This window comes from Melospiza melodia, chromosome 11, assembly GCF_035770615.1.
Source record: "Melospiza melodia melodia isolate bMelMel2 chromosome 11, bMelMel2.pri, whole genome shotgun sequence".
NCBI lineage: Eukaryota > Metazoa > Chordata > Aves > Passeriformes > Passerellidae > Melospiza > Melospiza melodia.
The window spans coordinates 11,583,433-11,607,927 of NC_086204.1; the positions used below are offsets into that span (position 1 = coordinate 11,583,433).

General features: G+C 38.3%; 1 long non-coding RNA gene across 1 annotated transcript in view; it reads left to right on the forward strand.

Moving 5' to 3' along the window:
- The window catches only part of LOC134422772 (uncharacterized), a 62,425-nt gene extending 41,581 nt beyond the window's left edge, over nucleotides 1-20,844 (forward strand). The window contains exons 3-6 of the long non-coding RNA XR_010028930.1: nucleotides 12,754-12,916; nucleotides 13,028-13,128; nucleotides 15,367-15,439; nucleotides 20,704-20,844. This is a non-coding gene — a long non-coding RNA (uncharacterized LOC134422772). The remainder of the gene's footprint in view (nucleotides 1-12,753; nucleotides 12,917-13,027; nucleotides 13,129-15,366; nucleotides 15,440-20,703) is intronic.
- The last annotated feature ends 3,651 nt before the right edge of the window (nucleotides 20,845-24,495 follow it).

A 24,495-nucleotide genomic window follows, 5' to 3' on the forward strand; every position in this document is an offset into this window, starting at 1 on the left:
GTGGAAGTTCATGACTCTGAAGTAGTAGTCAGGACCATAAGTGTTGTGAGATGTACTTTGTTGTCAGCTTAGGAGAAACCTAAAGTTAATTTCTCCACCAGAAGCACAGGGTGGGATTTGCATCATATCAGTGCTGTAAAATATGAATGAGTCTTAAAAGTATTCCTAACAATCCAAGCTTTGCAGTATGCAAATACCAGTAGGATTGTTGATGTGCACTGCTAAGGTGCCAATTTTCTAATTCTGCTATGTCCTGAGAGTCAGCAGCCTGGAACTGTATGGAGTTAGAAATACCCAGTATGTCAAAACCCTCATCTGCCCTGCCCTTTGAGTTGAGCAGCTGACCAGCAGAAACAACCATGTGCAAATGTGTGCCCAACAGAAAAAGCCAAAAATCTTATCTGTGACCCTTGGTAGGAGCAGGTATTTGAGTGAGAGAAGGGACCTGATCTTGTCTTGTTGTTTGAGATACTCAAGTATTAGAAATGGAGCAAAACCTGGCCTATTCTTGGTTACTTCTGTGGTAATCTTGGTAGTCAGGGTCCCATAGTGATATTTAGTAGCCTAGAGGCTATTTTTTTTCTTGTTTTCTGGAAAAGGTGTAGTTAAAAAAGATTGTTTAAAATATGGTCCCTTAATACTGAAAGACATTGTTGAAATCAACAAGGCAAGCAGCAGTGCTCCGCACTGTAATTTTATTTTTTGCTTCAGACTCTTTTTTAACTACATACTTAACTTTTACAATTGATGAACTGAACACTGCTGTATTGAGAACCTGAATATAAACAGTGGAATTAATTTTATTAATTTTCATTGTCTACCTTAAGAAATAGGAAGAAATGGAAGATCATAAATAGAAGTTTGTTTTCTTTCACTTTGATTTATTGGAAGAGAACTTAGACCAACTAATATGTTACAAGAGGAGTTTGGTATAATAAATAATAAGATTACAATTCTGGAACACCAATTTCCTTATTTAATGCTGTTAATGGGGAAAGTTTGAGATATTAATTTGTCAATTACATTTGAAATGCATTAACTAGACACAAATAGCTCAGTCAGAATAGACATTGGATAGCTCATTACCCTGTCATGTACTGCACTACAGCCCTAACTAGAATGTACATGTTAGTAAAAAAATAACAAGCAATTTAAAATTCACACACACAACTCTAACAGCTCTCAAGCTGCCTTAGGCTAGTTACAGATACATTCCTTTGTTTTTGCTCTGTTCTTTTTCTCTGATGAAGCAGGTGAAATGAATGAATGCATCTGAAACTGGATGAAGTGTATCTAGCTGCACTGTATATATTTATACATTTCATTGTAATTTTTTTTAGAAATATTGCTATCAAGACAAAAGTTCTGAAATCTCAAATAATCATTTCAGGAAAATAATATATTAAAAGTTATAGTTTTCAGTGTAGGTGTTTCCCTTACACACTATGATTTGCAGTTCTTATTGCACAAGAAGTCTTTTACAAGGGAACACACATTTCCTGCTTTTTTCCCATATAATACACATTATATTCCAAGACCTTCAGAAATAAGTATTACTACTTAATTATTAATTATGGGTACTAAGTAGTTTATTATATGGTACGGTGGTGGTTTTTGTTTGTTTGGAGTTTTTTTGTTTTTGAGGGGGCTTTGTTGGGGTTTTTTAAATTTTGTAAATGACAAAGTAAGTGTCTCTGAAGGGGTTCACCAGAAGTACCTTATTGTCTTTGAACAATGCTTTGAATCAGCTTGTTGTGACAATGTCTTGAGCTTTTTTTATACTTGATTTTGCTGTCAGAGCAACTCTGCTAGAAGCCTAAATATTTGTAATATCTATATCATACAACAGCAGCGTTTTTAGAAAGATAGCAGTGACAAATAGTAATTTTGCATAGAACAAAGTATTAGTAGTTAACAAAGAGGTGTAGTGCGGAGAGACAGCCTGGTGGAACAGCCAGACCTTGAAGGTAAGGACACAGCATGCCCCATGGAGAAGTACAGGCATGGGATGATGAGAGGTTGCACACAAGTGGGCACTAGAGACCTCCCAGTTTTAAGTGACTCACAAGTGATTAGTTAGAGAAATGCAGACTTAGGAGTTGGGTAAAAATTATATAGGGACAGGAAAGAGTAAAGAGCAAGTAGCTTGTTTAGTGACAGTAAGTTTGAATCACTAAAGGGAGAGCAAAGTTTAAGGCCATTTTTATGCATCTTCTAATACTCTTTTAAGACATCCTGGAAAAATCACTGTCAATATCATGCTGCTTGCAGTGAAGGAATTGCTGTGTGGGTGGCACTGACTCGTTTCCCCCTGCCATGTGAGAGCTATTGGTCTTGGGAGCCCAAGCAGCAGTCCACTCCTTTTTCTGTCAGAGAGAGGAATCTACACTAGGATGTGTGCCTATATATACCTGCTTTAAATGTAATATAATGTACTATTTAATGATGGATTTTTTTATTATTGCAAGTTCCTTTTCTGTAACTGCTAAACTGGACTGAACCCTTTGACTATGCCTTGAAGATTCCAGCTATTGTAATCAAAGTTTCTTGGCCTTACATCCAGTGTATGCTTTCCTCCTTATGTGTAACAAGGCAGGCTGGGTTCACGTGGAAGGGAAGCTGCTGGGGTCTGCAGGCAGACTCTGCCCTGATGTGGCAGTGGGCATTACTGCATTCAGGGCAAAGGCCATTATCTCTATGGCTCAGTAGCAGGACAAGAGCTCCTGGTCACTCTTTCCAGGACTGTGAACTAGTTCTCTGTTGGTACTGGGAGTGTTGGTGAGAGGCAGGTGAGAAGTGGAGTCCTGACCTTTTCCCCATCAAAACATGTTTGATTTAAAACCTCACGGCAACTTAGTGTGAACTCTTGCAACTCTTCCATCGCATTTTCATTTTGCAGTCTCCCTCCTGGCTGGCCCCATGTCAGGGCTCTGGGGAGCCTCAGTTATGTTGGTGTTCAGCCTGGAAAAAGCATCTCTTTGTTGTATGTCCTATTGTTGCAAATAAAATCTCTGATGCTAAATATGTTCTTGAAAAGAGCATATTTATGTTCTTAAAATTCACAGCTCCTTTTGTCCAGTTTATGTTCTATTTCACTGTGTGAATGATCATTGGAACTGAGCTGTATCCATCAAGTGGAAATAGCTTATATTAATCCTGTAGCAGTGACACAAACCTTCCCTTCCCACAGGATTCAGGCACCTGCCAGGCACTTTAAGCTTAGCCTTTTGCCTCAGCTTGGCTTATACCCAGACTAGGATATTTCTCACTTTTCAAAATGAATGTTCATTTAAAGTTTGAGTTTGTGCTTCCCTAAGCTCTGAGTGGTTTCTGTGATGGCAAAACCAGGGCACTGGAGAGCTGACTGACTAAGAGTGATCCTTCTCCTGCTGCCTGCCATGGGGCTGGTTCCTACATAAGCACAGAAAGAGTAAGTGAGGCTTGTCCGAGAGCCCCTTCCTATAAATGTGTGAGTGATTGCAGCGTTCACCCGTGCCTTACGCGCCATCACTCAGCTTCCCACAAACACCTTTGCTCGGTGATTATTTGAGCTATCAGACAAACAAGGCAGCACAATGGTTAGAAATGAAAGTGCCAGCTGAGAGAAGATAGACATAGGAGAGGCATTAGTAAGGTCCCTCTCAATGCTCGTATTCTAACTGCTGTATTGGGGCTCAAACTATTTAATCTTTGAGGTATCTTTAGGAATCAAAGCCACCAAAACCAAGACCCAGAGAAGATTAGAATTGGAAATCCATTTGTTTTCATGGTATTACTAAGGAGGTTTTTTCTTTGATTTTAAATGAAAATTATAATGACGTCATAGAGACAGTAAGTTATACTAATTTGGATGTGTTATTTATTTCAAGCATGACTCTGCTCGCTGGTGAGAAAAATAAGACTCCTGTGAACTTTTTTGTGATTATATATAGCAGACAGGTTGATAATTTTAATTGGTGTATATATAGTCACTAAATTGAGGTTTGTGTGAAAGATAATGCAAATAATCAAATTATCAGGAAATCACAAGAGCTCTGAAAAGGATTTTGAGCCAAAAATCCCATATATTTTCAATTGGAGTCTTGTAAAATCTATAATCTCCATCTTTTTTTAGAAGCATTGTTCTGTGAGGGGGAAGGCAGAGAAGAATAGACCTGGGTTAAAAAAGTGTAAACCTACAGTTTAAACCCCAAGTTACACATTGCTCCTTGCTAAGATTTCATTTCTCTGGTATTCTGCTTTGATCAGTTAGAAAAAATTGTGGATTTTATCTCAGCGGCAGAAATAAATATATTAAAAGAAAATCTTTAGTGGTGATTTTGTGGTCTTCAATTAATTACAGCAAATGTTTACTCATGCATATTTCTGTTTGGAGTACCTACATTTAAATTTCAGCCAGGAATTCTCTCCATCAAGAAAGTGATGTTTAATTATTAAGATAGCGTGCAATGTGACCTGTTTAATAATATAATATAGGCTCCTTTAGTGTTTATCTACCAGTATTCATGTGAAAAGTTAAAGTTTGATCCATATAAAAATTTTGCTTCAAAATCAGTAAGCAGCTATAATTCTGTAAGTGCACAGCATTGTGCACTTGATCTTGACTCTTTCTGAGAAACAGGAGCTCATGCAAGAAGTCACATCATTTGGGGAAAGCAAGACAAGCTTTCTTTCCCCATGCATTGTGTCATCTGATTTTGCAAGAGAGAAGAAACTTAAGCTATTCTGTTTTGAAAGCTTATTTCATTTTAAGCCTGAGCTCAAAAAGAAATCTGATATAAAAGCTTGTATCTGCATGTTCCAAGAGATTTTCTCAAGAATTTCCAAGTTAAAAACTTTAATCCATTGAAGGATATGGACATCCTCATAAAGAAACGTATTTTGGGTTTTTTTCAAGCAGAGTCATGAAATAATACCTTCCTTGTACTGCTGTGATTCAGTGCAGGGATGCATTTTGCTTGAGTCTGTGTCATTGTAGCCTTGTTACTATGTCATGGAAAAGATTTAGGCATGGCATGAACTCTTTCATTATTGTACTTAGCATTTCCTTGTGCACTGCTTCTAGGGATTGACATCAAAGAGCAATATGAGTACACGGACTTTAAACACAACTTTAAAGAAGTCAAGCTATTTTTGGTTGTCTTCTGAAATTATGATACCTCTCAAAACAAATCCCAAGTAGCCTCATGTTCTGTGTGTGCATGTGTCTGTTTTCCACAGTAACTGACGTTCCAAATAGCATCTCTGGAAGGAGACAAGTGCTGGCATTAATGCTGATCAGGAATAGTAAGTAATTTGCTACAAACAGACAGAAATGCAAGTGGTGTTAATAGAGGGAAACTCTTCAGAGAAAGCAGGCCTTTTACATTCTTGCTCTCTCCAGAGTCTTCTGGAAGTCCTTCTGCATCAGTGATTTCTGATCATGGCCTGCAGGGAAACACCCTTCTTGCAATTTGTGCAGTAATACTGTGAAGTGGTGCTGTTAGAGGGAGACAGTTTCATCCCTCAGCAAAATGAGACATTCCAGACAATATCCAATTTGTTCCCAGGGCATTTTTGGGACAATCTGACAAGCTCTCAGATATCAGCAGTGTCTGAGCTGCAGCTAATGGACCTTGCACCTGGAAAAGCAACATTGTCCCCTGAGCTTTTCACATTATGCCCGTCCTAAGTCCAGTATTTTCGAATTACACAATTTTTTATTGAGTAGAAACATCGTTTTTGCTTTTCTTGTCTTGTAGTGGGAGTTTTTGTTTTTATTTATTTATTGATACTTTGACATTACATGGCATAGAAAAAAGCCTTTTGGAATTTGGGACATGTCATGTTTATGCACTGATAGCCCTTTGGAGTTGTACTCTGACAAGTGTGTGTCCTGAAGCAAGTTTTTTGTTCTGAAAGGTTGGAACGTGCTGCCAGTTCTTAATTGCTTGTCTGCAGGGTGTCCCTGCTCTGTCCCCACGCCCCTGCCCACAGAGCTCAGCTGCCACCAGCCCGCAAAGGGAGCTCGGGCTGCTCCCCTCACTGCAGGGGTGGAGTTCAGCAGTGGGGAAATCTAGCTGAGGTATTTAAATCTGTGGGTTTAAATTGTTATCACATTCTGAATTAGTTGATAAAAGGCTTCCAGAAGCTCTGTGTGTTGGAAGAAAACTGCAGTTCTGCAGCAGAAGTAACACATACCTGCCATGGATGCTTTTGTTAAGCACACTCTGATCTGCAGAAATTGGTCTTATGATAAAGAGCGTCAAGTTACAGAGTACTACAGAATGGTAGTGCTTGTGAAATGTCTGTTCTGGCACTTCTGGAAATAAATGCTTAAATTAATGATGACTTGGAGAAGTCACACAAATGTAAAACTCTGGATTTACTGTGGCTTTATGCAGTACTTCAGTATTAATTGCTTGGAAAAAAATCCTTTGAAAGGTAAATGTATTTTTGAGTTACCCTTTCTTCAAATCTTTATATTTCATGCAGTAATTTTCACAAGTGAATAAAAAGGTGCATAAAACCAGTAACTTGTGATTAATGAAATGGACTCTGGTGTATCATGAGAAGGACATGAACCAGGCAAAGTTTTACAGGTTCAATACTTGCCCCCTCCTTTTTGTATCTCAGGACAGCAGAGTGGAAGGAATTGCAACTTTCACTAGTGTGTTCAAATTTCATTAACCAGACTTTTAAATTACGGTTCTCTGTGCTCAAAATATGGAATGCAATATTATTAGACTAATTCTTGATATTCAGAAAAAAAAATCAAATTATAATCAAGCAGTTAACTATAGGACTACTGCAGCTTTATCCTGGATCAAGGTTGTCACATGAACTATTTGTTTATTTGGTAGCACCGATCATTTGCAGTCCTTGAGCACTGTTATCATCTCCAGGTTATTTTTCTTTTCTCTAGATAGAAAGCTCATGTTGTAAAAACAGGTATTAGCATGTATTATCATTGATAAAGGAAGATTGTCTCTTAAGTGCAGTCTTAACATTTGAAATCCCAGAATTGTAGGATATCCTGAGTGGAAGGAATCCACAAGGATCATCAAAGTCCAGCTACGGGCCCTAGGAATCACACCATACGCAAGCAATGCTATTACAGTTGAACTGGATCTATTTTGTTACAGTGAATGAAATATGGAGACATTGATTGCAAGTCCAACTCTGTGATCTCTTCGTTTCACTCTAATTGTACCAGTCTTTGTCCTGTTTGAACAACAAGATGGGCTGTTGACTGTAAGTATGGGAGTGGCTGCATATTTTAAATCTCTTTCTCATGGATGTAAAGCTGGGGAAAATGAAGCTTCATTTTCAGGTAGTGTGCTTCAGTACTGTGAGCATCAGACATCTTGGACCGGCTTAGGGCAGCACAGGGAAGGGGGCAGAGAATTCTGCTGCTGCAGCTCACTCTGCTCTGTCCATGGAACTGCTTGGAAATATTGAATATTTGCAGTCTAATTCCGTGTTAATGAACAAGACTGGCTTACTGCTGTTATGTTGCAGTTTGGTCCTCAAAGCCAATGCAAGAAAAAGAGCTACAGATTTTCTGTTAAAGTAATGATACTTTATAAATTGATTATTGATTTAGTTGGCATGATAGGGGGCTAGTTATGGCCTTGTGATAAATCTCTGCAATTATGACTGCCTTTGTTGAAGGCATGATTTGAAATTTAATAATAGAGTACTAGTAGGTTTACATAAACTTGTAACTTGATTTAAATTATCAGGCTGATCACAAAGAGGTCCACAACACATCAGTTCCTAGACTAATGAACCATACATCCTTGTCGACTTTAGTAATGTTTTGACAGTTTTTGCCTCAGTGCCTCTGAATTACAAGTGTGCAGAGATGTATTGCTTGCTGCTACAATAGGTCTCTCCCTCAGGATATGGGAGGTCACGTTTTCTGAATCTGAATTGCTTAACTAAACAATGACAACTTCTGTAATGCTTTAAAAGAAGGCTACAATCAGTTATCATAGTTGTAATTCCTTTTTTTTTTTCACAAGGAGAGATATTAAAAGAATGACATTTTTGAATTTCATACATTATTTAGCTTTTCTGAAATGACACTTTTGGTGTTCCTAAAATATAGAGGATTTATATAGCTATGTGATTAATTCTAAGATGGTAGAAAACTGCTGTTCATTCTTTCTTTACAAACAGAGATGCAAAAATAATTCAGATTTAAAATCAGGCTGTCTTTATCTTCTTATTAGTGAATATATTATGTGCATGAAACACATGCAGCAACTGTCTTATACCATTTACTTGTTTAAGTTTGTCCTATCAGCTAACCTTGTTTAGTATGGGCATTTTTCATAAATAAGATGGCTTTTTTTGTCCTTCACTATTTGGCTGTTCTTCTATAGTTGAATGAAAGAGTCTGTGTTGCTCTGTTTGATCTTTTCTATGAATTTCCTATTTTCTTGAGTTCACAGAAAGCAAACCAGATAAATATAGGAAGGCAATTTCTATGAATGACGGATGACATTACTATGGAGTGTCTAGATTTTCTTATGTTTGTCTGTTTTCCCCTTTTAGAGATGCAATAAAGTGGAGCTGAAATGCATCTTACTCTCATCTGCGATGAGAGTTGAATATTATTTCATGTTTGAAACATTCCTTTGCTATATTACTACATTACAGAAGGGAAAGTAAGGCATGCTTTATTAAACATTGTGACTTCCCGAAATGGAGATTTGGCAAATTTAACTATGGCATTTCCAAGTACAGAAGTTTTGAGGAATATGTCTTTTGTGGAAAATAGTGAATCTTGTGATTCATAGCATATTTCTCTAGGTGGGGTTATGTTTGAGTGAAGTGTGTTACATGGTGCATCATCATTTAATTACTTGTGGGAAGGTTTGGAAGCAATGATCTTGAGCACTGCTGCATTTTGTTCTCATCTGCTGATACACCTCTGAAAGGGGTGTTGTGGCTGCTGAAAAAAGGAGGACAGCTGTGACAATGAGGATGGTGTCACTTAAGTCCACTGTGTTGTCTTACTCCCTTGTGGAAGCTGAATGTAGCATGAACTCCTTGTGTTCTTTGTCAAAATCTATTCTATAAATTTCGGAATACGTCTAATCATCCATATCATAGACCATAATCCCCATTACTGCCCATTATAAATGTGTAGTTATCTGTTCAATAGTACATTATTGTCCCCTTGGATCCATTATCATTTAATATATTAAGACCTTAAAGTTTTAATATATGGATCATCACCCTTCAAAGCTCAGTGACAGTCTAATAAGTAGTTGCAAATAACTCAGGCTTTAAAATAAGAGTTTTTCTTTTCAAAATGACATTTTTCTAGATTGGGACATCCCTTACACCTGCCTCTTCAACCTCACTTCACTCAGCAAAGACTGATGTGCAATTAAAGCAAGTCTTTTAAGATCTCAAGAACAGTAACGAATTTTCAAAATGGAGCAAGGTTTAGGCTGACTTTTTCATGTCCACACAAAGAAGGACAATAGAGAAGAACATTTTCTACAGTTTGTATATGTCTAAAATTACTCTGTTCTTTTTAGAGCCCTGTAAGTATCACTCTTGCTGAAGCCATACAGGACCTCCTACAACCCACAGCTTTTCTCTGTTTTCCATTGCACTGTGTGCCTGAGGCAGGTCAGTGTCTGGACAGTACAGAAGAAAAATAAATAATGTTCTTGAGCTCTCTAACAGACTTCTCCCACTCAACTTTTCTGCCTTTCATTTTAAGCTGTAGAGAACTTACAAAATGTTCAGCATAGAGAGCTTACAAAGAAAACTCTGGTGGGCTGAAGTCTTGTTCTTTGTTCCTCAGCCCTCAGAGATCTCCTGCTCAAGAGCATTTGCAGTTAGATTTAAGACTCCCTAAAACAAAATATTAAGAAATGTAGGTTCATTGATTGCAAAGATGATGTAATATTTACTTGGTCCTTGCACAAAGATATTTTTGTAATTGCTTAGTTTTTAGAGATTCAAGATCCTGAGACAGTCAATTCTGGCAAATAGTTGACAAATTATTAAACTTAAAGTGAAGTTGCAGATTAAATCTTACACAGCTGACAGCAGTGAATGTGTTGCTGCGCTTGGACATCCTGCACAGCAGTTGCATTCTTTCTTTTTTCCCCACATTGTTTCCTAAACCTTCCTCGTCCACCTTATGATTTGTGTATTTGTCATAATTTAAATGAGGATAAATGCCTCTCAGTTAGGTTAATAGCTGATAACATATATTAATAATTCTGTTGCAAATTGGTCTTTGTTGTCACTGCACTATGCTACCCGCTATAACGGCACATATTTGGTAGCTTATGCAATGACTGAGAACTGTGTTTGTTGGCACAGATGGTCCATGCCAGGTGCTCATCCTCCATTGCAAAGGTCTGTGGTGCTGTGGTTGTCCTGTGTGATGGTGCCCCTTCCTGATCCTGTCATGCCACTTGCTTTTGGAAGAGTCTATTTCTCTTAGATGAAATTACAGAAAATATTCACCCTTGCACAGCTTTGCCTGTGTTCCTGCTGGAGCAAAGGGAGGGTGCAGGCAGGGTGTGTGAATGACCAAGTTCCACATGGCAGTGGGCTCAGACAGGTGAAGGTGCTGAACTGTGACAGTGAGGTGGGCACAGATGTCATTTCAGCTCTTTGTGTTTGGCACCAGCTCCTCATCGTGCTGATTGGTCATTTTAGCTTAGTATTAGGAAAAGATCAATCAGAAATATCAACTAAAGAAGAAATTTATTGTTGCAGATTTCCTGTCTTTAAGGGACAGTGACCTTGCTTGATTCACTATTAGCTTTTAGATTGTTTGTGATGCTTTTCTTTCCCCCCCAGCCTACTATTCTTAAACTGCAGGTTATTTTAAGCTTATTGCTTTTAAATTGCAGAGCATTTAAGACATTGTAGGCATATAGAATTAAGCTTGGACAGTATTGAAGGTCACACTATAGAGAACTAAATTATAATGACAGCTGGATAGTCTGCATGGTAGTCTTTTTATCTAGCTCATGTATCTGATTCTGGTCTTACTAACCAGTGTTTAATTTTTCCTACAGTGGTAATTATACTTCAATACTTCAGCAGTGACATTTTAAATCTATTTTTGCTGCAAAAATTTTTGTTTGAGCAAACATCAGATTTATTTGGTTACTCTCATTTAGTCAAGTTTAAATGTGTTTCACTCACCATAAATTTTCCTTGAAATTAAGCTTTTCTGTTGCTTTGTTTTGTAACGCTGTAATAATCATTGACATGGTGATAGATGAACAAAAACACTGGAGGCATAGTCTTCATTTATTACATCAAGTTTGGGAAAAGATGGATCTGGACCAAGATGCAACTGATCCTAGTGTTGCAATTGGTTTCGATTAATTGTAGCTTTAAAGACTTCTGACATTGTAGTAGTTTGTTAAAACAAAGTGCTGTGCTGTTCCTCGTGGGCTTGGAGCATGGGGGTTGGCAGTGGGTCTCTGATTTTCCTGGGCTTTTTGTGCAACAGACCCCTGTGTCCTCCTGCTCTGTATAAATAGAATGATGGCTGATGAGAATCATGCAAGCTGTTGCTTCACTCTCCTTGCTGGTAGTGTCTCACATGGAATTGTGTCCACTCCCAGTGACCTGAACTGTGGCTCCAATGATAATAATGGTTATGTTTTCCATCACAAAGTTCTTGAGCATCTTTTGATTTGTTAGTATATATTAATTATTTCATAAGCTGGTTTCAAAGTCTAATCAAAATCTAAATTTTAGAATTGGCTCCATGTCTGTAAATAGCACCTGCAATTGTTCAAGAATTATTTGAAGAGCAAGGCAATTGATATTCCAAACAATTGTTTTGTGAAGGCTGTAATCTAGATCCACTGAGAAATCTGTAGAGAAAAAGCAGCAGCTAGACTCCCTGCTGCTTCTTTTATAAAAATTAAAGACAAACCAGAAAATGACAGCACATAATTATAAAGAAATAGATCCATTTGTTAACAGTTCTATGGTGAAATTTTGTTATTGGCACTAATAACAACATAAACATTTGCATTCAGCTGAAAGCAGGCAGTGATATTCACAATGCGGTCAAAAATGTCCCTGTAGAGTTCTCAATGAGAGGAGCATTGCTTTGAATAAAACCTATCAGGCTATTGAGGAATGTTATGCTGCTATTATGTACTTCATTCCCCCCCTTTTTTTTTTTCTTAAGGCCTATTCCTCTCTAAAATATTTTCCAGTATTAAATTCTCCTATGGAACTGGAAGCTATCTTCCAAACATATTTTCTAATCTGTATTTTTAAGCTGCCTTTTCAAGTATATAAATGTACATGCTACAATTTATTTACTGATTATCCCTAAAACTTTGAGTAGGCTCTTTGAATGGAAGTAGAATAAATTCACTAAAGCATCTGCAAAATGAGAAGTGTTTAGTAAGTGGCTGGCTACTAATAAATCCAAGGCAAAAAAAACAGAAATGAAATAAGGTATTGGTATAAAAAAGAGGTGTAAGAAGCATCAGTACAACGCAGTAGCTTGATAAATCTGGTTTGAAATTAAAAAAAAAAAAAGGGAAGACAGTATTCCTGCTCCTGAGAAGCAGAACTGTAGGTGGACTCTGTGGGTCTGGGGTGGTACATGAGTTTTCCCATAGCAGGTCCACCTCCCAGCCTCCAAAAAGAGCTGGTGTGAAGAGCTGAGAGATGGGATGTCCCTTCATAGCAAAGAACATTGCACTGTGAATGCCAAGTGTTGATAACTCTGTATGTGCACCTATTTTTTTATAGTATGGGATTCCTTCTACTGAAGATCTTGCAACTCTGGAAATATTACACAGGCTTTGCAGTAGAAACTGTCATATGCCAGAAATTCAGCTGAATGCTTCTTGGATTTCTCTGTCTGAACACCATGGAGATGATGTCTGTCACAATTGTACAGCTGCTGCAAGTGGTAATTTTCTAATCAGATGAAGCATAAGAAAACTAATTCCTTGTTACGTACCTTTAAGCTACTGCATTTAACTTCTTTTCATTACCATGTAATTATGTTTTCATTCTATAGATGGTGTGATAATTTCCAAAGCTGTTTGTGACTGAAAATTAAGTGAAGTTGTGACATACCTGGAACAGTCTTACTTCAGTGACCTAAACTACTTACCTCTGGTAAATATTCACAACAATAAAAGCTGCCTGTGCAATGCCCAGTCACACAAGATATCCAAAACTGCTGTGACAGACACACCGTACTTTAGGCCTGATAAGAGCCAGTGGCTGTGAATCTTTTCTCTTTTTTCTAGTTGTGATGATGTCTTTTTTCTCTCTATACTGTAGTTGCATTTGTGATTCTTGTAGCTGTTGTAGAGAGCAAAAGGTGAAGTTGTATTCTAGGCTTGTTGTTTTCAGTAATCTTTTAGAAGGAGATAGGGAAACTAGCATTTTGGTGTCAGAAGAGCATTTGTTCATTTGAAGGAGATCTGAACAAACAAAAAAGGATCTAGCATAGTAGAAGGAACCAGAAGAGCAGATAAATGTGGGAAAAAAAGGCAGTTTTCGTAGTGTCTGAGAGGTGTTTGAATTCTGTAAAAATGGTGCATTACTAAATATACTGTTTGATAAAGGAATTATAAACAACTATACATATGTTACAACCATGCAGAAGTATTGTGTGGTAAATAGTGCTCATCAAGGCCAGTAAAAAGTGTTAAAATAATTTAGGACTACTGAGTCTGCAAGCAGTGTGTTACACAGACCACTGATTTGCTTTATAGTAAGCCAACTATTAGGAAATTATTAATCTCTTAATAACTGGTATGAAATTAATGTAAAATACATCTGAGTCTCATCATGCTGGTGTAAAATAAGATTTATTTTAGTTTGTCAGACATTTTCTTTCTTTCCACTCCCAAATGTTGAGAAGGATATTTTAATAGAGAGAAGAGATTTTAAGCTTGCATACTTGGCTCTTTTTGTAGTAATTATTATTGGGTAGGTTTAGTACCTTTGTAGTCTCCATCATTTGTCTTACAGTGTTATGAAAAAATCATGTTTCTCGTTTGAGGAAAAAAACAAGGAAAGAGAGAAGGTGTATCAGTGTATGGGTAGGTAAGTCAAGAACAGTTAACAGCCAAAGGGCAGTTACTCAACCAGAAATGGATATTGTAGTTCTCAGACAGCAATTGCCTTGGCAGTTATTTCCCCTAGGAATGGGATAAAAACACTTCCAAAATACAGACACTTGCCTATATGTGCTTCTAACCAGTTTGTGTTCTCCCAGCCTACTTAATTGTGAATAAAACCCAAGTTAAAAGATTAACCTGCTTTACCTTAACCCACCTCTTTAGAGACATGCACATCAAGGGTTCTTTTCCTCTCCTTAGAAGTATTTCCCACTGCCCCGAGTCCATTTCTTTGTTTGCTGCCCAACATGCGCAGCCCTATGTGGTGAAGAATGTATCATGTCTGGGGCAATGGGCTGGAAATCCAGTAAAAATGAGATGTGGGGTGGGAGGGATGGGGAAGCCAGAGGAGCAGCAGCCTCTGTGGGGCTCAGAGTGGTCCCTGCTGGGAGTGTGGTGTTGGTGTGCTCCAGTTCCTTGTGCTGCCTTCAATGGAAACTGACCCAACCCATAAGAGAATGGAGATTTAGCAAATCTCAGTATCTGCTCAAGTGCTGGACTCTGTGTCTGCTTTTATTATTGATTGGCCAGTGGAGAAGGCTACTGTAGAGAAATATGGCTGTGAGATGACAAGAGATGAACTATTTTTTCAGTTAGAAGTGACCTCGTAATTCCCAAATGGCGGTGTGAAGTGGTACTCCAAATGAATTATGTGGGGCCATCCTAATGAGTAGGAGTTGTTTTGGATCAACTTCTAGCCACTGCAGAATTTCTAGCCCTATGAACAATGTCTTTCCTATTGCAATTCACCATACAAAGACAAAATTGAGAAAGCTTTGGAGTTTAATTTATTTGTCTATCAGGTGATAATGATGTTTAGCAAATGGGGTTGATTGCAACCATGGCATTCAAATGTTTAGACAATGTTCAAGACCATGCACATTTTGTCCTTGCTGTAACTTTAGATCATAACAGGCTCTAAAACATATGTTCATTTCTTGCAGCTAAGGCTTGGGGTTTTATGTACATCCATTTTTACCCCTGTTTTTTTTTTTTTTAATTACATTTTCATAGACTGATTCAGCCAAAAAGAGACATGCACAAATAATTTTCAAGAAATGAGTAAGGTTTTTAGCTAAAATATTGCTTAGCTGGTGTTTAGCTTCTGCAAGAGAACTTAAGTGCTGTTTATATACAAGTCACAAGACTAGTGGACATAAGATATAAAAAAATATTAGTGAGAACTTACTCAAATAATGCTTTTTTTTTTTTTTTTATTCTACAGAGAGGTCTGTGAAGAATACAACACTTACTGTTCTGTCAGGTCTCTGCAACATGATTCTTACACTGAGATGGATGTAAGTACCTTGAAACTGCTTATGTAAAAGAAGTACTTTCATATAATCTGACCTTTATTACAGTTCTCTTCATCATGGTGACATAAGGAGGCTATGTTACCTGTCACTTTTATTAACTCACACAGCTAGTCAGTTTAAATGATGCTCAAAATTTTCTCCTTCAAAGGGTTGGAGGAATGAAAAGGTTAAATCTAATTTTAAATGTCACTTTCTAGCAAAATACTTCCACCATGTAAAGGAAACATCAAGTAAGCAAAACTTGCTTAATTTGAAGCTTGTAGTGGACCCTGACATGACTATTTCAAGTCACTCCATGTAGACTGGAAGAACTGTTGTAATTTCCCAGCAAAATTTTACTTTTACCAGACATGTACCAAGAGATGCAGTGTAAAACAAAACTGATTTGCAAGTATACCTTTCCCTCATGATAAAGACAATGAAAGCTTTTTTGAAATTTAGTCTAGAAATATGCAATGTTTTATTTGAAATTATTTGCTGCCTAGGATAAATTCATGGGATCCACATTTTTTTCACAAAATCCTCAATATAAAGAGCTAGAGGAGCACGGACATTGTTTATATAGATGAGAGATCAAACTGTTTCAGGCATTCCCAATACCATTGATAGCTGGAAAAAAATGACAAAGGCTGTAAAACTTTTGACCCTGTCTAAGGGGATTTTTGATTATGGTGAAAAGGTAAATAAAAATGATTAATGCTGCGTCCTAAAGCTAAGTGTAATGGTCCTGTTGAATACCTCATACTTCATTGGTGGCTCTTGAGTATTTGAGATATGCCAATAGAGATACAGGTCCTCAGTCCAGGTTTTTCTGGAACAGAAATATGTCTAGTAACTTTTCTGCTTGATAAGGTCTTGATGTTGTGTTGCTTTCCATGATTACTTTAACTAAAAACTCTCTAAAATTAGTCTGTTCAGAGAATTTGTTTGTATCTCACACCTAGTTTGGTTGGCAAACACCTCTGGGAGCACCAAGTATGCCCCTTGATAGGTTAGTGAAAGGTTGTACTTGGATAGTAGTAGAGAATTGGGTTTTTAGCTCTTTTAGATTTGACAACTTAAAATAGGCTAAGAGGTTTCAACTTGAATAAAGTCGTGCAGAAGGTATGTGAGATTTATCAGGAACTGCAAACCAGACAAACCATACTGGACTGCCCAAACATAGTTCATGTTGTAAGTAGTACCACAAAAAATGAGTAGTCTGAAGAATCATCAGTTTAACCCCTTTTATGTTTATTTAGAGCATTTTTTAAGGTGTTAAATGGCTCTGAAGGTGCACAAGAGTTTAGGTCTGGGGGCCCTAGGGGTGTGTTGCTGGCTGCCCTGGGCAGAGCTGGGAGCTCTGTGCTATGGTTGGGATGGCTGGCAAAATTCCATATTCTGCTGGACTGGGCTGGGCCTAGGTTACTGCAGCAATGATCACCTGCAACTTTCTTCACCCCTGTGACTGATGTGACCCTGACTGTCACTGCTTGAGGATGTGCCTTAGATTGTCCTTTCATGGCCCTGAATAATATTTTACTATCTGAATTTAACTAGGCTATACTGGCATTTATACGTATTATTTGTTCTGAAGAAATGCTGAGGGGAAAAATATAGGTGTATAGAAATATACCTTGAATTTATGATTTACATTTGCATTCTCTGCAGGGGTAAGATTATCTTGCTGTAATTACATAGTTCATCAACTGGCCACTGCTCATGGGGCTTGCCTCACCTACTGCTGAATGTGGGGACCTGCACATTAATTTTAACTCTGATGATGATTGGCTGTAGTGTTCCCTGTTGTCACTGCAGCCGTGGAGATCAGGCCTGATGATATGCCACAAAATCAGTGACAGTTTGCATACAGACATGGTTTACTCAGGTCTCAGCACTGCCATTCTCAGAAGATGAGGAGGTATTGAACTGTCAAACTGAGACTGAGCAGGTGACAGCAGATGCATTTTAGATCAGCTGCCTTCATGACTGATTTAGTAAACCTAACTGAGAGCAAGCAGGCTTTTTCACCTTCAATATTATACTCTTTAGAAAAATAAGAAAAACGAAACTGTGAAAATGTGTTGTTTTTTTTTTTTCATTTTTAAAAATTACCCTTTATTCCTTCTATTCACTTTGAAACCTTTTAGTGTAAAAATGATAAGGATGCAAGATCTGAGAGGATTTTTTCTATGGAATGAATTGAGGTAGAGAAGTATTTTTATCCTTTCCACAGCTCTGTGGCAATTTAACATCTGACTCTCAGTCAATCACTCTACCTGCTGTCTTCTATATATCATACAACTTCTTTAAATAGGTAATGCTGAAAATAACACAGACAAGCAACAACATGTGGAAGCATGCAGTAAATATAAAATGTGTTTCCTTCTCTTGCCTGAGTTGCTTCCTAATTTGATAGCATTGATTAAAAAATGAAGGTAATTCATGGTGCAGTGAGTTAGCCTAGGATGAAGCCATTTCACAAGGCACAGCAAGCTTCTAGTAGACAATGAACACAATGGTGAGGCAGAACAAGTGGCATTGTCCTTGCATGTTGGTGGTCATAGAGCTGATTGCTCTGCCACATAAGAATTAAACATTCTTGTGTATGCAGAGAGATGTTTTCAGTCATTTCTCTTTGATACCACTAAAATTTGAAGGGCCTTACAGGGGTCTTAAGTGGAAAGCTCTTTCCTGTCCATTACAGAATGTCCTTTTGGCAGAACAACTGCGTAGTCACAGAAGAGGGAGAGAAATTTGGTAGATGTCATTTTGTTGGCAGTATCCAGTTGCTCAGAGCATTTTTTGTCTCTTGTGTCTACTCATATGCAAAAGTAAAGGATGTGGGAAGGGATCTCTTCTCTACATCTCTCCTTTTCTCTCTTTTTGACTGAAATATTCCCCTCAGAAAAGCTCTGCTGTTGCTTCCTGTGGTCTTGGGAATGCTTCTGTGTCTGATTTGACTAGCAGGGAATACAGTGCATAATATATACCTTGGGTTCAGAAGAAAAAAGATTTTTATGTCAAAAGAATTTCCTGCAGCTTTTCTTGAATGCTTAAAAATATAAAGATGAGATGCTAATATGAAGAGTGTGAAGTATATTTCCAAGTTGATAGTACATTACATAGATTTGTTTTCTGTGTGCTGTATTGTTTTTGAGAAATTGCATTAGGGTTTTTTTCAATCTGTTAAATACTGGAAAATTGGATCACTGGAGCAGTGAGTAAACTTTGTGCGTATAATGGCCAGAGATGTCCAAAATCTTCTGCATTTCTTTTATTTTCCCCCAAAATAGCAAGCTTCAAATGAAAGTACTTATGCAGAAGTCACATAAATAAAATTCTTCCTCCATCATCAGTGCAGCTGGGAATGCATTATTTCTGGTGATGACTGACGTGCTCTCTCACCTCTTTGTCCTCTCCGCATGAAAATGCCTTGCACTGCCGAGGAGCGCGGTGTCGGACAAAGCGCAGAGTCCTGGGCTGTGCCTTTGGGAGGGCTGAGTGGGGCAAGGGCCACCAAGGAGAGGAGCAGAGATGTGTTGGAGCACGTATGCCAGGCACTAGAAGAAAGGTGATGGCCCAGGGAGGTGACAGTGCCAAATCCCTGTGTGGCTTAGTGCCAGATAGCCCAGTTCTCTAGTGGCTGTTGTTACTGTTTCTTGGTGTATTAAAAAGGAGACTTGGGGGGAGTGGTTGCAAATTGCTTTAGAAATCAGACTTTTATATATATATGTATAATTAGTAATAAAAACAGCCTTTAAAAAGTAATAAACCACAAAATACTTCACTATCTCACTATTTCCAGGTAAGTGTGTGCAGGGGGAAAGAGAAACATGTTAAATCTCTGTTATATCTGCATGTTAGTGAAACGCCTTACAGTTCTTGCTGCAGGCTGACTTCCCTATATGCTCAAAATTCACTTCAATATTTATTGCAATTTAAGGTTCTATTATTGAGTATAATGACGCAAAACAGCATTCCAGCAGAATGTTTGCTCCACAGACTCTGTGCTACCAGTCCTGAAATATCAAAAAAAGAGCCCTATTGGGATTATAGAGAACAATAATGTTATCAGGGGGATACTTGTGAATTGCATTCTATCAACTTCTTTGATATTTATTTCAACTATATATGTAATTTGTAGATTGATTCTTTATAGTCTTCTTGATTTTCATTTAAATTATTCCAAAATATTCCATTTTTATTTGTCGGCAAAGTATCTTTCCCTGTCTCTAATGGATTTATTAAAATCCATACTTCAGGCTGCTGTCCCTATACACTGGTCCCCAAATGCTGCTTTACTGTCAGTGCCATTTTTGTGTGAGTTGTGGGGCCAGATACTACAGTCCTGTCACTTAAATCAGGATGACAGCCTGGCGCTGGGCTTGAGCCCTCATGGCTTGTCATGATTCAGCATTCCTGCCATCAAGGGAAGGAGATAAACACAGCAGTGAAGTGGGCAGAGGGTGCCTTAATGAGAGTTGTTAACGAGGGGAAGGCATTTTTCATTTTAATGGTGCAATAGAATTTTCCCCCCCAATTCACTTTCTTCTTTTACCTCTGTGTGTAGTTTATTACACAGAAATACACACTTGGGGTTCAGTTACCTGGAGAGTAGTAGTGCACACCTGGGCTGTAAGTACTTTGTTTCCAGCAACAGATAGAGGCAGAGATTTATCGAGGGTGTGAGGCTCAGGGGGCATGAAATGGTGGGGTGAGCTTCCCCTCTTGATGCATTAATTAGTATAACAATTACAATTAGAGAGAATGGCCTGCCGAGCCCTTGCTGGGGGCATCAACAGTCCTGAAAGAGAGAAAACAGTGATTTCAGCTTCTCTCATGTTATTTGTCTTTCTAGACAAAAGCAGCAAGAGAGTGGAAACCCAAAGGTATGCTGAGGGATGTGGTAACCCCATCAGATCAAGGTGTTTCCATGGCACTGCTCCCCAGCCCAAGTCCTTATGGGCACTGTTAGTGGAATATGGACTGCAGGCATCCCTTTGCTGTAGGGCAGATGTTTGTGTAGCTTGCTGAGGGAAAAAGAGAGAGAAGTTCATTGCATTTGCAGAGTGATATATTTAGACCTTGCTCTAAAATTATCAAGTCACTTCAACCTCCTTGTGTTTTACTCTATAGGCTTGTCGTTTTCAACCTTTTTTGATCTGTGAACCTCTCAACCTTTTGCACAGAAGATACAGATCTCTGTATAGTGAGTTAAAGCCCCACTGACAATCAGCTTGAATTTTTAATGTTTTCTTTTCAAGTTATCCTTACAGATATCCCCAGACTTGAGTGCTTGGTGGACTGCATTGTGAAAGCCATTGCCCTGAGGTACCAGTCACACTGAACTGAGCCTAAAGCTACTAAAAAGTTGAAGATTCTGGCTATGAAAAAATATCTATTCTGTTGAGGTAAAAATGGTGATTTTGATATGGAGAGCTCATACTATTATCTTTGAAAATATTTATAATAATTTTGATTTTTTTTCCTTTGCAAGCAAGCTGAGTCTTGGACTCTGATGTTTGAGTGCCCAGCAGTGAGGATGGAAGCAAGGATAGAGGTAGCTGAGAGTGGGATGGGAGTGATGATTCCCTCAACAAAGTATGAGCATGTCATAGACCCTGCAAGACCAGAAGTTCAGGTTTTGCTCTATGGTCTATTGAAAAACTGAGCAGATTTTCCATGAGGAGATAGAAGTTTGTTGAAAGAAATGCATTTCAGGAATCAGTGTTTCCTGATTGAACATGCACTTTGTTAGTCAGTGTCACACAAGCTGAGCTGCAAGCTCAGATGTCCCAGGTATTTTAGCATTGAGCCTGAACTTTACTGGTAGAAGGCTGGCTAGAGAAGCAACATGGTGAAAAGGAAATGAAGTCTGATGGGATGGCATTGAGCAAGTAATTCAAATTATTCAATGAACTGACTTTTAAAATTACTGTAGAATTCTGTGAAAAATAAGGAGCAAATAAAGCCAGCACAGGAGTCAGCCTGCTAGAAGAATATCAGGCTTTTATTTTCACGGTTTAATTTTCTTTGGAGACATGCTTCCTAGGAGAACTTATCAACAAAGACAGCAACTATTTCATTTTGCCCACAGCCAAAAAATAATTTTTTGTTTGTGCTTATGTCTGGATCTCCCTGCTGGCTGTGAGCCTTTCTTTGAGTGTCTAGGTAGGGACAAGTTAGAATTATATGGTGCAGAACACCTGCTTGCTCCAAGATGCTAAACTGCTGCTTAATAGAAAACTTGATGTCTTACTTGTGTAGTTCTCAATATGAATTTACTATTTCTTTGACTCCTGGCTGTGTGTGATGACTTCTGTAATAAGGAGGAATGGCTAAAAATCAATGGAAAGCTGTTTTAAAATTTTCACGCATGAATTGGTATGTGTGCTTGGCATAGATTCTCAAATGCAGTCAGAGCAAATGAATGGAAAGAAAAGGATGCTGGCAAGGAGGAGGTGCATCAAAGAAGTTTGGATTAGATTATGCTAGGTGAAGTCTTTTTAAGCAGCATAGGAAACCAGTAGTATTTTTTGTTTGTTTGATTTTAAGGAATATTATTTTCCTGTCTGTACTTAAGCAGATCCTGGAAAACAGAGTAGAGTCAAGCACTTTTAAACTCTTGGGATCTTAAAGAAGAAGCTGGCCTTGAACCATGTGCATTTTATCAGCCAGCTTGTTCCAAAACTCTGGGGTCTACATAGAAAAGCAGATTTGCTTTTTAGTTTTCTGGCAGACAAAGATGGATTGCATCCTTTATATGGCCAAAGGGGGAAGAGAGATTCTGTTTAAGGGGACAATTTGTTTGGTTGTCTTTCTTTGACTGGAGCACTGCTTTTAGGAGAAGGGGAAGATATGATAGCTGACACGAGCTTCTTGGAAAAACATTATGTGGAACCTGCCAAGATGTGAGGAGAGGAATCACACTGACATACACGGATTCCATGCCTGGGGAACCTGAAAGAGAAAGTATTGAAGTGTCTAGCATTTGCTATCAGACAACAGCTTTTGGAGGTCTGTGTAATGTAAAACCTTCTTTTTAGTAACATCATATTGAAGTTCCTTTTGCCTCAGAGGAACTACTGCTAACAATATTAGCATCAATATTTGTACTTCTTAAAGGGAATTTTTGTACATTGATACCTAAGTTTATAATGGCTTTTTTCTGTTTTATGATCCCATAAATTCTGCTCAGGTTTATTTTAGTTTTTGAAATGTACTTACAAGAGTGCAGAAAACAAAAAATATTCTGGCAAATTACTAACTGCATTTTGTAGTGGTCTTTATGTGCTCATGTAAATACACAGAGAAAGTGAATATTTGCAGGAACAATGTTTTGCAATCCTTTCAAACTCTGTTAATAGAAAGGACTGCAACCAACTGTCCTTGAATTTCAGCTGTGGGCTTGGTAAGGAAAGAGAGATTTTAACAAATGATGATTTGAGGGAGGAAATAGAAATAAAGATGAAAGAAAAGAGTGAAGAGGAAGCAGAAGCGGATAAACAGAGAACTACCTGATGAGAGAGTTTAAGTCTCCCAGCAGCCTTAGTGGCATTTCATAAGGACTAGATGATGTTTTAAATATTGCATGATGAAAGGTGTTTCAGCATTTAAGAAGCAGCTTTTGGAAATAAAATAATATTGATGTGGACCTTCGTCTGTTTTCTGCAGAAATGAAATAGCTGCTGATTCACTTGCACAGCATCTTCCTGCACTAGTGGGAATAGACCTCAGAAGTTAATTAGTTGATTTTGTGCTTATCAGGAGTGGGAGAAAACTAAGTGCAAGTTTCCACAGGATGCTGGTAGCTCTCTTTTCCTTAGGGATTTCTCTGATGTTTTATAGGTAGAGGACAAGCTTGGCAAAGCCAGGCATGTTTTATGGGAGTAAGAGAGATTATGGTGTCTTGGTCAGTTGAGGGTGATATTGTTCCTGAATAATTTCCTATCCATGCCCCTGGATGCTGAAGTGAACTGGCAATTCAATAACTTTTGCTGAGCTTCAACATTGCTAGTTAAAGTTTAATTTAATACTTGCTAAAATTATTAAAGCTGCGGGAGACAGTCTACATGTGTTACATTAGAAAATGTATTGGTGTACACATGTGGCTTCCTGGGTTTGGCTATGTTGCTTGTTTAATGTGTATGACATTTTTAAAACAAGGAGAAAAAGTCTAGAAAAAAAAAATTCTTGCTGGGCCCTTTTTTAATGGACCTTATATCAAATTGTGGACCGGCTACAGAGATCTTTTCTTTTAGGAAAGTGGAAATTCCACAGGAATACATTGAAAGGAAATCCCATTCTGCTGCTCCACTCTCATCTGCCAGAGGTTGGAGGAGGGGAGTGTGCTCAGCACAATGTGTGAGTGCTCAGTGATTGTCCAAGACAGAGACAGGAGAGCCAGGCCAGCTCAGTGCTTGAAGTGGCAGGAGTTATTTGATAGGATGGCTGGTGCAATTGTCCTGTGACAGACAGCTCTGCCCAGTCCCAGTATGCAAAGCAGGCTGAGGAAGTGGCCTGACATGTCATAGGGAGCTGGCACAAGCAGTACAATGTGGTGACAAATGGAGCTGTTTTGGCCAGGTCTTCGCTCACCTGAATGAGCTGTAAGTGCACACGGAGCTGGTGCTTAGTTTCCTCTTCCTCCTCACAGCAATCTATTCCTTATTGCAAGCTCTGGTTTCAAGGCACAGCTGCAAGACAAAAAAAGAATAAGCAGATTTGTGGTATAAGACCAAAGACTCATTATTTTGAGAATCTTTTCTGAGCAGTACTTGCACAAAGGTACTGTTAATTTATAATATTTTGGGAAAAGACATTAGCTGGAGAGAAGTGCTGTTGGTAAATGTATTTTTAACTTGCAGTCTCAGTCCGTTATTTTTCAGCTCTATTAAGTACTTTCCCCAAATCCATAGTTACATAGTTCAAAGAGATGGAGCTATTGGATTATTATCTCTTTCCCATCAGGGAGCCTACAAAATTTTTTCTAGAGCCTCTGTTAAATAGCATGTTTTGGTGGTGCACTTTACAGTGTATGTGCACAGTACAAGTGA